Here is an 11,378-nt window from a genome sequence, read left to right on the forward strand (position 1 = left end):
TGTAAATCACCATTTTCTGGTGAAAAACATTTTGTTGGAGAATTTCTAACCAGCTCTAAGTGCCAAATCCTAGGGTCCTTGAGAAGGCTAAACACCATCTAACTTCACTGGAAGTTACATACCAAGGATACCAAGCTGGGAGTGGTTTCAAGTGCTTTGGAGATAGAATTAAAATTCAAAATGATCTGGACAAACTGGAGAAATGGTCTGAAGTAAATAGGATGGAATTCAATAAGGACAAAAGCAATGTAGTCCACTTAGGAAGGAGCAACCAGTTGCACACATACAAAATGGGAAATTACTGCTTTGGAAGGAGTACTGCAGAAAGGGACCTGGGGGTCATAGTGGACGATAACCTAAATATGAGTCAACAGTGTAACGTCATTGCCAAAAAAGCGAACATCCTTCTGGGATGTTGTAAGCTCACTCTCTGCCAGACTATTGCCTGGTTCTCCTGGGTTGCTTCCTTTTCTCCCCCTCAGGTGTACCTGGTCCAGGGGTCATCCTCAATCTTCCAGGGGTACACTGCCAAGTGTAGAGACAGCAGTTCCTCCACATCGAGAGCATCCAGGTTCCCTGGACAGTCACACTGGTCCCGGGGGCAACAGTGATGCACCTTGGTGCGCCACTCCAGCAGCAGGGAAGAAGTGTCTGTCTCCTCTGGCGGCTTCCTCCCAATTGAGCTGCTGGTCCAGCCTTTTATATTTCCCCTTCTAGTCCAGCCCCTCTCTTTCTGTCCTGCAGGCCATAGCCCTCCTACATAACCCACCAAGCAGCCTGCGGTGTTCCTTCCACATCCATGTCTGAGGAGGGGCCATGCCTCCTCGCTCCAGCTGTATTAGCAGGAGTATTATAAGCAAGACATAAGAAGTGATTCTTCTGCTCTACTCCGCGCTGCTTAGGCCTCAACTGGAGTATTGTGTCTAGTTCTGGGTGCCACATTTCAGCAAAGATGTGGACAAATTGGCAAAAGTCCAGAGAAGAGCAACAGAAATGATTAAAGGTCTAGAAAACACGACCGATGAGGGAAGATTGAAAAAACTGAGTTTGTTTAGTCTGGAGAAGAGAAGATTTAGAGGGGAAACTATAACAGTTTTCAAGTACAGGGAGTCCTCGGATTTACCATGCAATTCGTTCCTCAGGACTGCGTTGTAAGTTGAAACATTGAAAGTCGAAACCACTTTTCCCATAGGAATCAATGGTGGGAAGTGAGGGATTGCTTCCTGAACCAAGGCTTGATGCACTATTTTCACCACAATAACCCAGATTTTTGTACTAAATGAATTATAGATGACTAATGTTGCAACATCAATGTATTTGCTGTACACTGTATTTTGTAAAGAGCGTTCAAATAAACACATAAACTCTCACATGCTGCTCAGGATGCCGGAAACAGGCTCAGAAAGCCAGGGAGAATGGCATCCTATGCTGAGCCTCAGCCAACCACTGTTCAAGCTTTCTGATTGGCTGAGCCCAGGGCCAGGAGCCAATCAAAAACATGCAGCAACCCTACCTGGCTACAAGCTATCATGCTGCCCTGAAGCCAATCAGAAGCGACCCCTTCCAGCTCCAGTACCAGGATAACACAACCAGGCACTTTATGCAAATCGAGCATCGTAAGGGTGAAACAGGCTGTCAGTTGAAAAGCGGCTTAAGTGGCATCTGACGTAAGTTGGGCATCGTAAGTCTGAGGACTCCTTGTAGGTACAAGGTTGTTACAAGGAGGAGGGAGAAAAATTGTTCTCGTTAACCTCTGAGGATGGGACAAGAAGCAATGGGCTTAAATTGCGGCAAGGAAGGTTTAGGTTAGACGTTAGGAAAAACTTCCTAACTGTCAGGGTGGTTAAGCACTGCAGTAAATTGCCTGTGGAGGTTTTGGAATCTCCATCATTGGAGGATTTTAAGAGCAGGTTGGACAAACACCTGTCAGGGATGCTCTAGATAATCCTTAATCCAGCCATGAGTGCAGAGGCCCGGACTAGATGACCTCTAGAGGTGCCTTCCAGTCCTGTGATTCTAAGTTTTACCCTGATTTACCCTCCTTTTAGGGAGCTCCATGGGTTGGGATAGATTGGCAGGTGTGCTTTCTTTGCATATACAGAGCCATGCAACTACACAGAAAATGGAAGAATCTTCTTCAAAATACCAGGAGAGAGTAGTGAGAGTCTACCAAAGATGCCCCATTCCCAATGCAGTAATAAAGAGTAATAAAGCTAAGATTTTGTCTCAGATATTTTTCGTAAAAGTCACGGGCAAAAAAGAAAAATTCACGGAAGACCATGACCTGTCCCTGACTTTTACTAAAAATATTCACGACAAAATGGGGGTCTGAATCTATGGGTCCCCACACTGCGTGAAGTGGGGCAGCTGGGCGTCAGCTAGGAGCTACTTGCAGCAGCTGGGGACTGGGGATACCCCTGCTATCTGCAGCTCCGGGGGTCCCCTGCTGCCTTTGGGGGCTGGGAGCTGTGGGGTGTCCCCACATCCTCTGTCAGCCAAGAGCTGTGGGGTATCCCCATCGCCTGCAGCTTCAAATGGCAGTTATTCAGCCATGCAGTTAAACTTCTGACCATAACATTTTGTAGTAAATTCATGTATTAAAGGAATAAATTCAGAACAATTACAGGAGAGCCTCCATTAAGTTAATGTACTATGATTCTATAAAATGTTTGTATTCAGTATGAGGCCAAAGAGGTAATAATAAATAATTCAGGCATTAAGTAAATCTTCCAGATACACGAATTTGTGGTTATTACAGGATCACACATTAGACCCATATTGTAGTTATGTAATGCCACTAATGTACCCGCATTATGAAGTGTAGCCAACTTATCTGATCTAAAAGGCATTTATCTGTAATGTTTAAGGACCTGATTCAACAAAGCAATTAAGCATATGCTTAATTTTAAGCACAAACTTATGTCCATCCCTATTCACCAAAGCACATACCATCTGTTTAACTACTGTGTTGGTTCAGGGCTTATATCCTTAAAATAGGTCTTAAATGGGATTCACTAGAATCCACAGGTCTTGTACTGGGATTCTACCTAGGGAGAACAATCTCAGCTTGAAACAGCTGTCTAATTTACCAGGTACTTGCCTATTTTAAGGACGGACTGAAATATTATTTTTAAATAGTTTTCATCTTGGGAGTCAGTTAAGGAAGGTAAAAGAAACAGAGAGAGTAATTCAGTAGGAAAAGATGAAGTGATATGCACCTTGTATTTTAAAAATAATTTGCAGAACCAGTATTCAGGAATGGATCAATTAAATAAATTTGATGAAGTACAAAACACTCAACTTAAATACAGGCCAGGAGTTATCACAATGGAGGATGATATTAGAAAAAAAGATCTTCAGGTGTATTGGGTGTTAAAGAGAATTAAACAAAGAGAATTATTACAATATGATACTTATTATAATCAAGCAGTATGACAAAGTTCCTCGTCTACCTTGGTGGGTCCTGCACTTATTTGGCAGATTTGCTCACCTGAGTGATCTTCCCCACAGTTCGGGTCAACTTCTCCTGTGTCTGATCAGGAGTTGGGAGGTTTTGGGGGAACCCGGGCCCGCCCTCTACTCTGGGTTCCAGCCCAGGGCCCTGTGGATTGCAGCTGTCTATAGTGCCTCTTGTAACAGCTGCATGACAGCTACAACTCCCTGGGCTGCTTCCCCATGACCTCCTCCAAACATCTTCTTTATCCTCACCACAGGACCTTCCTCCTGGTGTCTGATAACGCTTGTACTCCTTAGTCCTCCAGCAGCACAGCCTCTCACTCTCAGCTCCTTGTGCCTCTTGTTCCCAGCTGCTCACACGCACTTCCTCTCCTCTGGCTCCTCCTCACCTGACTGGAGTGAGCTCCTTTTTAAACCCAGGTGCCCTGATTAGCCTGCCTTGATTGGCTGCAGGTATTCTAATCAGCCTGTCTGTCTTAATTGGTTCTAGCAGGTTCCTGATTACTCTACTGCAGCCCTTGCTCTGGTCATTCAGGGAACAGAAAACTACTCAGCCAGTGACCAGTATATTTGCCCTCTTCCGGACTCCTGTACCCCACTGGCCTGGGTCTGTCACAGCAGTTACACACACACACACTTGTTTTTTAAGCCTAATGGATCATATTCAAGACGAGGCAAGGCAGAACGCTCTTACTGAAAAAGGAAAAAAGGGTAATTGGAATTCTGTCAAAAAAGAATTTGAGAAGTCCTCTTAATTGTCCAGTTCTGCTACTACTTTGTTATAAAACAAAAGCATCGTCAATATCCAAGTGAAGGTGTTTTTCTGATTCTTAAGTGAGAAAAAAGACCCAGGCTTTAAGCCCCAAACCAACAAAGTATTTAGGATTGTGGTCAAATTCAAGCATGCATGCTGTCCCAAACCATTCACCTGTTTAAATGCTTTGCTGTATCGGAGCTTTAAATCAGACTTCAGTGGTGCATGGCACCTGTGCAAGGGTGAACATACACAACACGGTTAGCTGCATATTACCAGGTGGGTGCATGCAAAGTGCATGGTTCCTGGACAGTGAGTTATCTGAACATTAAGCACTTGTGCATTTGGGAGATGCAGTTCTTCATTTAATTATTTCTTCGGAAGAACAGTATTAACAAAAAGCAAGCAAACAAACAAAAAGCCTTAGAACCTCAGAGCCCTGTGCTCCCAAGGGAGGCAGATCCTGCAGGCACGACCATCACATTCTCATTACAGATCATTGAACACGGAGAATATAAACAAATCCAACACACCATAGAGATGTGACTCCAAACACCAGTGCAGGCAAGCGTTCGTGAGATTGAGTCCAGAACAGAAGAGTTCTGGATTGGCTGTCTCTCATCCATTCCAGCACTGCCGACCCTTTAACTCTCTTGACTAAGAATTCAGATTTCACTCAGCAGCACCTGCTCCGTGTTAAACTTGGCTATGGACACGTGGTACAACTTGCAGTGTTCCCTCCCCACATTGAGATAAGCTCAGGGAGTTTTCGCCCTTCTCCCAAAGCCAGTCTGGTCATGGAGTGCCGAGTCTGGTGGTAACTGTGTGTGCTGGCATGGTCCTGGCAAAGCTTTCTTGGACGCAGTACTAGAACAGATAGCAAACTGCCGTGCACTGCAGCAGATCCCCCTCTGCTCTGGTCTCGTCGGCCAACATGCCCTAGGAAAGTCACTGCATTGATTATAGGCAGAAGAATGAATGATGCACAGAGACACGTTTGTTATCTCAGACTCTTTCCAATTCATTTGTCCATCCTATGCCAGCCTATTAGGTTAGTTGGCAAACATAACTCCAGGCAGGTGGATGAATGACAGCTGGTCTTGTAATCAGCTGCCAGAGCTGCTATCTGGATTGTCTGGTGAGAGACACTGTCACATTAGTGTTTATCAAAGTTTCAAAGCAGGGGACCTCAGGAGAAATCCCAGCTCAGCACCCTGTGACAGATATGACAGCATTCTGGACAAGCATTATTGAATCAAGTTTAACCCTTACTGAATTCAATATAAGCAGCTTAGGAGTTCATTGAATTAAATATGCAAAGGTTATGTATTATTAGACTCATAGACTTTAAGGTGAGAAGGAACCATCATGATCATCTAGTCTGACCTCCTGCATGTTGCAGGCCACAAAACCTCATCTGGCCACTCCTGTAACAGACCCCTAACTTTTGGCAGTTACTGAAGTCCTCACATCATGATTTAAAGACTTCACGTTACAGAGAATCCACTGTATACACTAGTTTAAACCTGCAAGTGACGCATGCCCCATCCTGCAGAGGAAGGCGAAAAAACCCCTGAGTCTCTGCCAATGTGCCCACGGGGAAAATTCCTTCCCAACTGCCAATATGGTGATCAGTTAGACCTTGAGCATGTGGGCAAGACCCACCAGAGAGACACCTGGGAAAGAATTCTCTGCAGTACCTCAGAGCCCTCCACATCCAGTGTCCCATCACCGCCTGTTGGAGATATTCGCTACTAGCAGTCGCGATGGGCCACATGCCATTATAGGCAGTCCCATCACATCATCCCCTCCATACATTGATCAAGCTCAGTTTTGAATCCAGTTAGGTTTTTCCCCCTCTGCTCCCCTTGGGAAGCTGTTCCAGAATTTCACTTCTCTGATGGTTAGAAATCTTTGTCTAATTTCAAGCTGAAACTTGTTGATGGCCAGTTTATATCCATTTATTCTTGTGTCCATATTGGTGCTTAACTTAAATAACTCCTCTCCCTCCCTGGTATTTATCCCTCTGATGTATTTATAGAGAGTGATCATATCTCCCCTCGCCTTCATTTGGTTAGGCTAAACAAGCCAAGCTCTTTGCATCTCCTCCTGTAAGGTTAGTTTTCTATTCCTCTGATTATCCTAGTAGCTCTTCTCTGCACCTGTTCCAGTTTGCATTAATCTTTCTCAGACATGGGAGACCAGAATTGCACACAGTATTCCAGATGAGGTCTCACCAATGCCTTTAATAATGATACTAACACTTCCCGGTCTCTACTGGAAATACCTCGCCTGATGCATCCTAGGATTGCATTAGCCTTTTTCATGGCTGCATCACATTGGTGGCTAATAGTCATCCTGTGAACAACAAATACACACAGGTCTTTCTCCTTCTCTGTCACTTCCAACTGCTACGTCCCCAGGTGTAGCAAAAAATCTTGTTGTTAGTCCCTAAATGCATGACTTTGGACTTTGCGCTAAATTTTTTTAATCCCATTTCTATTACTCTAGTTTACAAGGTAATCCAGATCTTCTTGTATGATATTCTGGTCCTCCTCCACATTGGTTATACCTCCCAGTTTTGTGATATCTGCAAATGTTATTAGCTCACTCTCATTTTTTCTGCCAAGGTCAGTGATAAAAATATTAAATAAGATTGGTCCCAAAACCGATCCCTGAGGAACTCCAGTTGTAACCTCCCTCCAGCCTGACAGTTCACCTTTCAGTATGGCCTGTTTTAGTCTCCTCTTTAACCACTTTCTTATGCACCTTTCAATTCTATCTTCTCCATTTAACTCCATTTAGTCCCATGTGGAACTGTATCAAATGTCCCACTGAAATCCGAGTAGATGAGATCTACTGCATTTCTTTTGTCTAAAAAATTAGTAATCTTCTTTAAGAAGGAGATCAGGTTGGTCTGTCATGATCTACCTTTTGTAAAACCATGTTGTATTTTATCTCAATTATCATTCACCTCTATGTCCTTAACTACTTACTGGGGGATTGTATGGAATTTCTTTAGGAAAAAGACATGATCAGTGCAAGCTAGGAAGCATTAGAAACATCACAGAACTGTTTGGGAAAATATGTGTGAAGTGGGTTTCCTAGGAGGTACTTGAAAGACCTTCTGAAACTATGCCTGGGGGAGATAAACCCATTATCTACTGATTATCTGCCCCTGGAAACTCCAGAACAAAGACTTCCGAACTGTATGAAGAATGGACTAAACTTTTAAAGAGGGTTCTTGTTCTGAGAAAAGGGTGATAACTTGAAATAACAGGAAAACCACTGGGTGAGGTTTGAAGGACTTCTCCCCTGCCAGAACACATGTTGGAGTTTGAGGTGGGGGTGATATCTAGTCAGTCTATTAGCATGCATGTAGGTGTTTTAAATGTGTTCTCTATATTGCTTTTACCTTAAGAATATAATGTGCTTGCTTAGAAAGAGCTGTGTGGTAATTATCCTGCTAACCGTATCTGAAGAGCAGGCAAAAGAAGCCTGCTTAGGCAGCCGGTCTTTTGTTGAGGATATCACAGCATAGTCAGGGGACTGTGCATCCTGGAGCTTTCCCAGTTAGAAGGGAGAAAGATGTGTGTCGCCAACCAAGAAAAGGAACATCTGGGCAGCAAGAGGCCTAGAGGGGGAGTCCTTGGTGGACTACAGACAGGTGCAGTTACTCTGAACCTTGACGAACCCTTCCAAGGTGATCTCAAAAGTAGAAGAAAATTCTGAGCATTGCTAGAGTGACTGCGCTACTGACAATGGTGCCAAGAAACCATGGTGGCTGAAATGACAGAGAGAGAGACTTAGGTGGGGACCAAGGGGGACGGATTCTTCATAAGGGGGGGGGCACAAGGCCCCACCCCTCCATGGCTCTGCCCTTCCTGGAAGGCATAGCCGGGCCAGGGAGCCCGGGCCCCTCCACCTGCCCAGGGTGGGGGGCCTGAGCACAGCCCCCAGTCTGTGTTCTACTTTCTAACTATACAGGTAGTAAAGCTCCAGCAGAGGCTTTCAAGGGGAGGTTGTGAAATCCCATCATTGGGGGCTTTTAAGAACAGGTCGTACAAAGACCTGTTAGGGATGGGCTAGGTTTACTTGTCCTGTCTCAGTGCAGGGGGCTGGAGTAGATGACTTCTGAAGGTCCCTTCCAGCCCGACATTTTCTACGATCCTCTGGATATTATTAGAGTGTTGGTAAAAGACATTGGGTAGTGGATCAAAAATTTCCATCTCATAGGAAATCCAAGTTTATTTTCATCCTGAATCGGGACTTTTTTTTTTTTTTTTTGCAGGACAAAAAAATCTGAAAAAATTAAATTCTAATATATCCAAATCTTTGGTTTTGGATTGGCTCGATACTAAACTAGGTCTTCCTGAGCTGCCATGGTTCCCCCTGGGAGTTATAGTCTGGGCACTTCGTTCCTGTGTTCTCCCACTGTGGGCCATCTTCCCTGGCTGGACTATATCACCCATGATGTACCATGGTTGTGGGACTCCCGTGATGCACTATAATGGAGAATGGAAGCATAAGGCACTGGAAGTAAAACTCCCATGAGGCACCACAGCTGCTCAGGTGGATGCAGATTAATGTTGACCCTACCGAAACATTTTGTTTTGATTTGCCAAACACAAAAATGCAAAATGTTGGCAAAATTAACATTTTCCCAGGGAAATATTTCGGTCAAGGGGAAAACACATTTTCTGTAAAAAAACAAACAAAAAACCCCAACCCAAATGATTTTGACAGAAAATTCCCAACCAGCTTTAATGCTGGACTGAAAGCCCTAGATAGTCATGTCTTGTGTTTTGCAATAGAAAAGACAAAGCATGAGCAGCAGCAGCAGGGCAAAATTCTCCCACACCTGCCCATGCCCTGAGCTGCAGAGACCCCCCACCGCACCCCAATATCCTTGACCCTTCCTTTGCTTGAAATGCTAATGAGTCAATACCACTTTTTCATGAGGTTGTGATCAAGAGTTGATGTCAAGGACAGCGCACATCAAGCCATCTGCAGCAATACAACACTGAGAATTTTTACTGGTCCTGCAAAACCCAAGACCGTTGCTGCATATTCCTGAGTGCCATTTATCTGTTAACTATTTACACATGTACACTTGCAGACCCCTCGCATAACATCTCCACACTTTTGTGTGGCCACCCCAGTCAGACTCACTCTCCTCTATAGAGCACTTTTGGACCAGCGGCTACCACTCTTCTGGGAAGTGGATTGAGCTCATGAACTCATTTTATGCCACGCACAGACAGGGCCGGCAAGGGTCCCTTGTGGCCTAACAGCAGGAGCAGTGACTCCTCTGGGTGGTTAAGCACTGAAATAAATTGCAAAGGAAGGTTGTGGAAACTCTATTGTTGGAGATTTTAAGAGCAGGTTAGACAAACGCCTGTCGGGAAGGTCTAGATAATTCTTAATCCTGCCATGAGTACAGGGAACAGGACTAGATGACCTCTCGAGGTCCCTTCCAGTCCAGTCCCCAAGCGGCAAAAATAAATAAATAAATAAATAAATAAAAATTAAAAAGCTGCAATTGACGGCATTTCAGGGGCAGCTCCTTCCCTCCAAGATGGAAAGAGGGACCCGCCGCTGAATTGCCACCGAAGAGACGGATGTGCCACCCCTCTCTGTTGGCCACCCCAAGCACCTGCTTGCTGCGCTGGTGCCTGGAGCCGGACCTGCACACAGAATAGCTGTCATATGGGAACTGGAAAACTGTTGGTAGTGTCAGACTAGGCTATATTTGAACTGGTGACTTAAACTCTGTGGCCCAGATTTGTAATGATATTTAGGCATTCCCATGCTCAGCTCTGCAATACTACCTGAGTTAGGAATCTAAGTTCCATTGAAACTTAAGCTTCTTAAAAATCTGGACCTCAGACACCAGTAATGGCTGGCAAATGTATTTATGTGTCTATACGTGCTAGAGATATAGCTGGCTAGACGTAAACATCTCCATTATTAGCCCCCTAAATCACCAGAGCCACTATATTACAATGTTTTTTTTTAAAGCAAATAAAGGCTAACCGAGTAAATAACTGTCTCACTTCAACTCATACTTATGCTCAGCTTTTGGGTCCCTTATGGCCTAACAGCAGGAGCAGTGGCACCTCTGGGTGGTTAAGCACTGAAATAAATTGCCAAGAGAGGTTGTGGAAACTCTGTTGGAGATTTTAAGAGCAGGTTAGACAGACGCCTGTCAGGAATGGTCTAGATAATTCTTAATCCTGCCATGAGTACAGGGAACAGGACTAGATGACCTCTCGAGGTCCCTTCCAGTCCAACCATTCTATGATCTTAAGGTTACGTACAGCTGCCCATCACCATCATATCTGGGCACCTTCCTGATATAATCAATGCCAATAGAGACATCCCTAGTGGACTTCATGGAGGCCCTCACTCCTTGTCTAAAGAACAGCCCCACATCCCTGCTCTCCATTGAATGCATTTAGCTCAATGTCTCCAGCAAAGAACTAATTTCACCTTAGGCCATGATGTCCTAGCTCCAGGTCACGTCACTCCATCCCAACAAGGAAACAGAAAGGGCTTGGGGACAGGTAATTAAAATGATTTGAGGCCAAAAATGATGGAAGAGACAGAGACTGTTTAGAGATCAGATGAATGAAAGGGACATGCTAGAGGTATACAAAATAACAAGTAGTGGGATAGAGAAGAACATTCATATTTACCCTGTCTCATAATACAGGAACCAGGGGACATTCAGTGAAAATGAACAGCAGCAGATTTAAAGCTGATAAAAAGGAATAACTTTTGATGCACATCACAATTAACTTGTGGAACTCATGGTGGATGCGGTGTAGGGGGAAGACTGGACCTTTATCTGGATGATGAGAGCATGCTGAGTTATATGATCATTGTCTTAGGAGGTATATAGAACCTTCTGCTTTGGGGGTTTAAGCCAAACTAGCACTGATGGGATTTGGGAAGAAATGTTCCCAAGTTATTCCTTAATTGTCCACTAGGGGGTTTCTTGTACCTTCCTCTGAAGTCTCTAGTCCATAGACAATATATTGCCCACAATGGATGAACTGGTGTGATCTAGCCTGACAATGTCTCCGTTTCCCTTGGAATGAAGGAGACACCTCTTTACTCCCCTTCTAATGTCACTGCTCCCGATTGGCAGCTGATCAGGTTCCTG

The 11,378-nt window shown here is 44.5% G+C and overlaps 1 protein-coding gene across 3 annotated transcripts in view; it reads left to right on the plus strand.

Annotated features, from left to right (window-relative positions):
• LOC115639125 (acid-sensing ion channel 2) overlaps window positions 1-11,378 on the plus strand; it is a 1,118,572-nt gene that overhangs the window by 171,470 nt on the left and 935,724 nt on the right. The gene's annotated exons all lie outside the window — the stretch shown is intronic.

This window comes from Gopherus evgoodei, chromosome 23 (genome assembly GCF_007399415.2).
Source record: "Gopherus evgoodei ecotype Sinaloan lineage chromosome 23, rGopEvg1_v1.p, whole genome shotgun sequence".
Lineage (NCBI taxonomy): Eukaryota > Metazoa > Chordata > Testudines > Testudinidae > Gopherus > Gopherus evgoodei.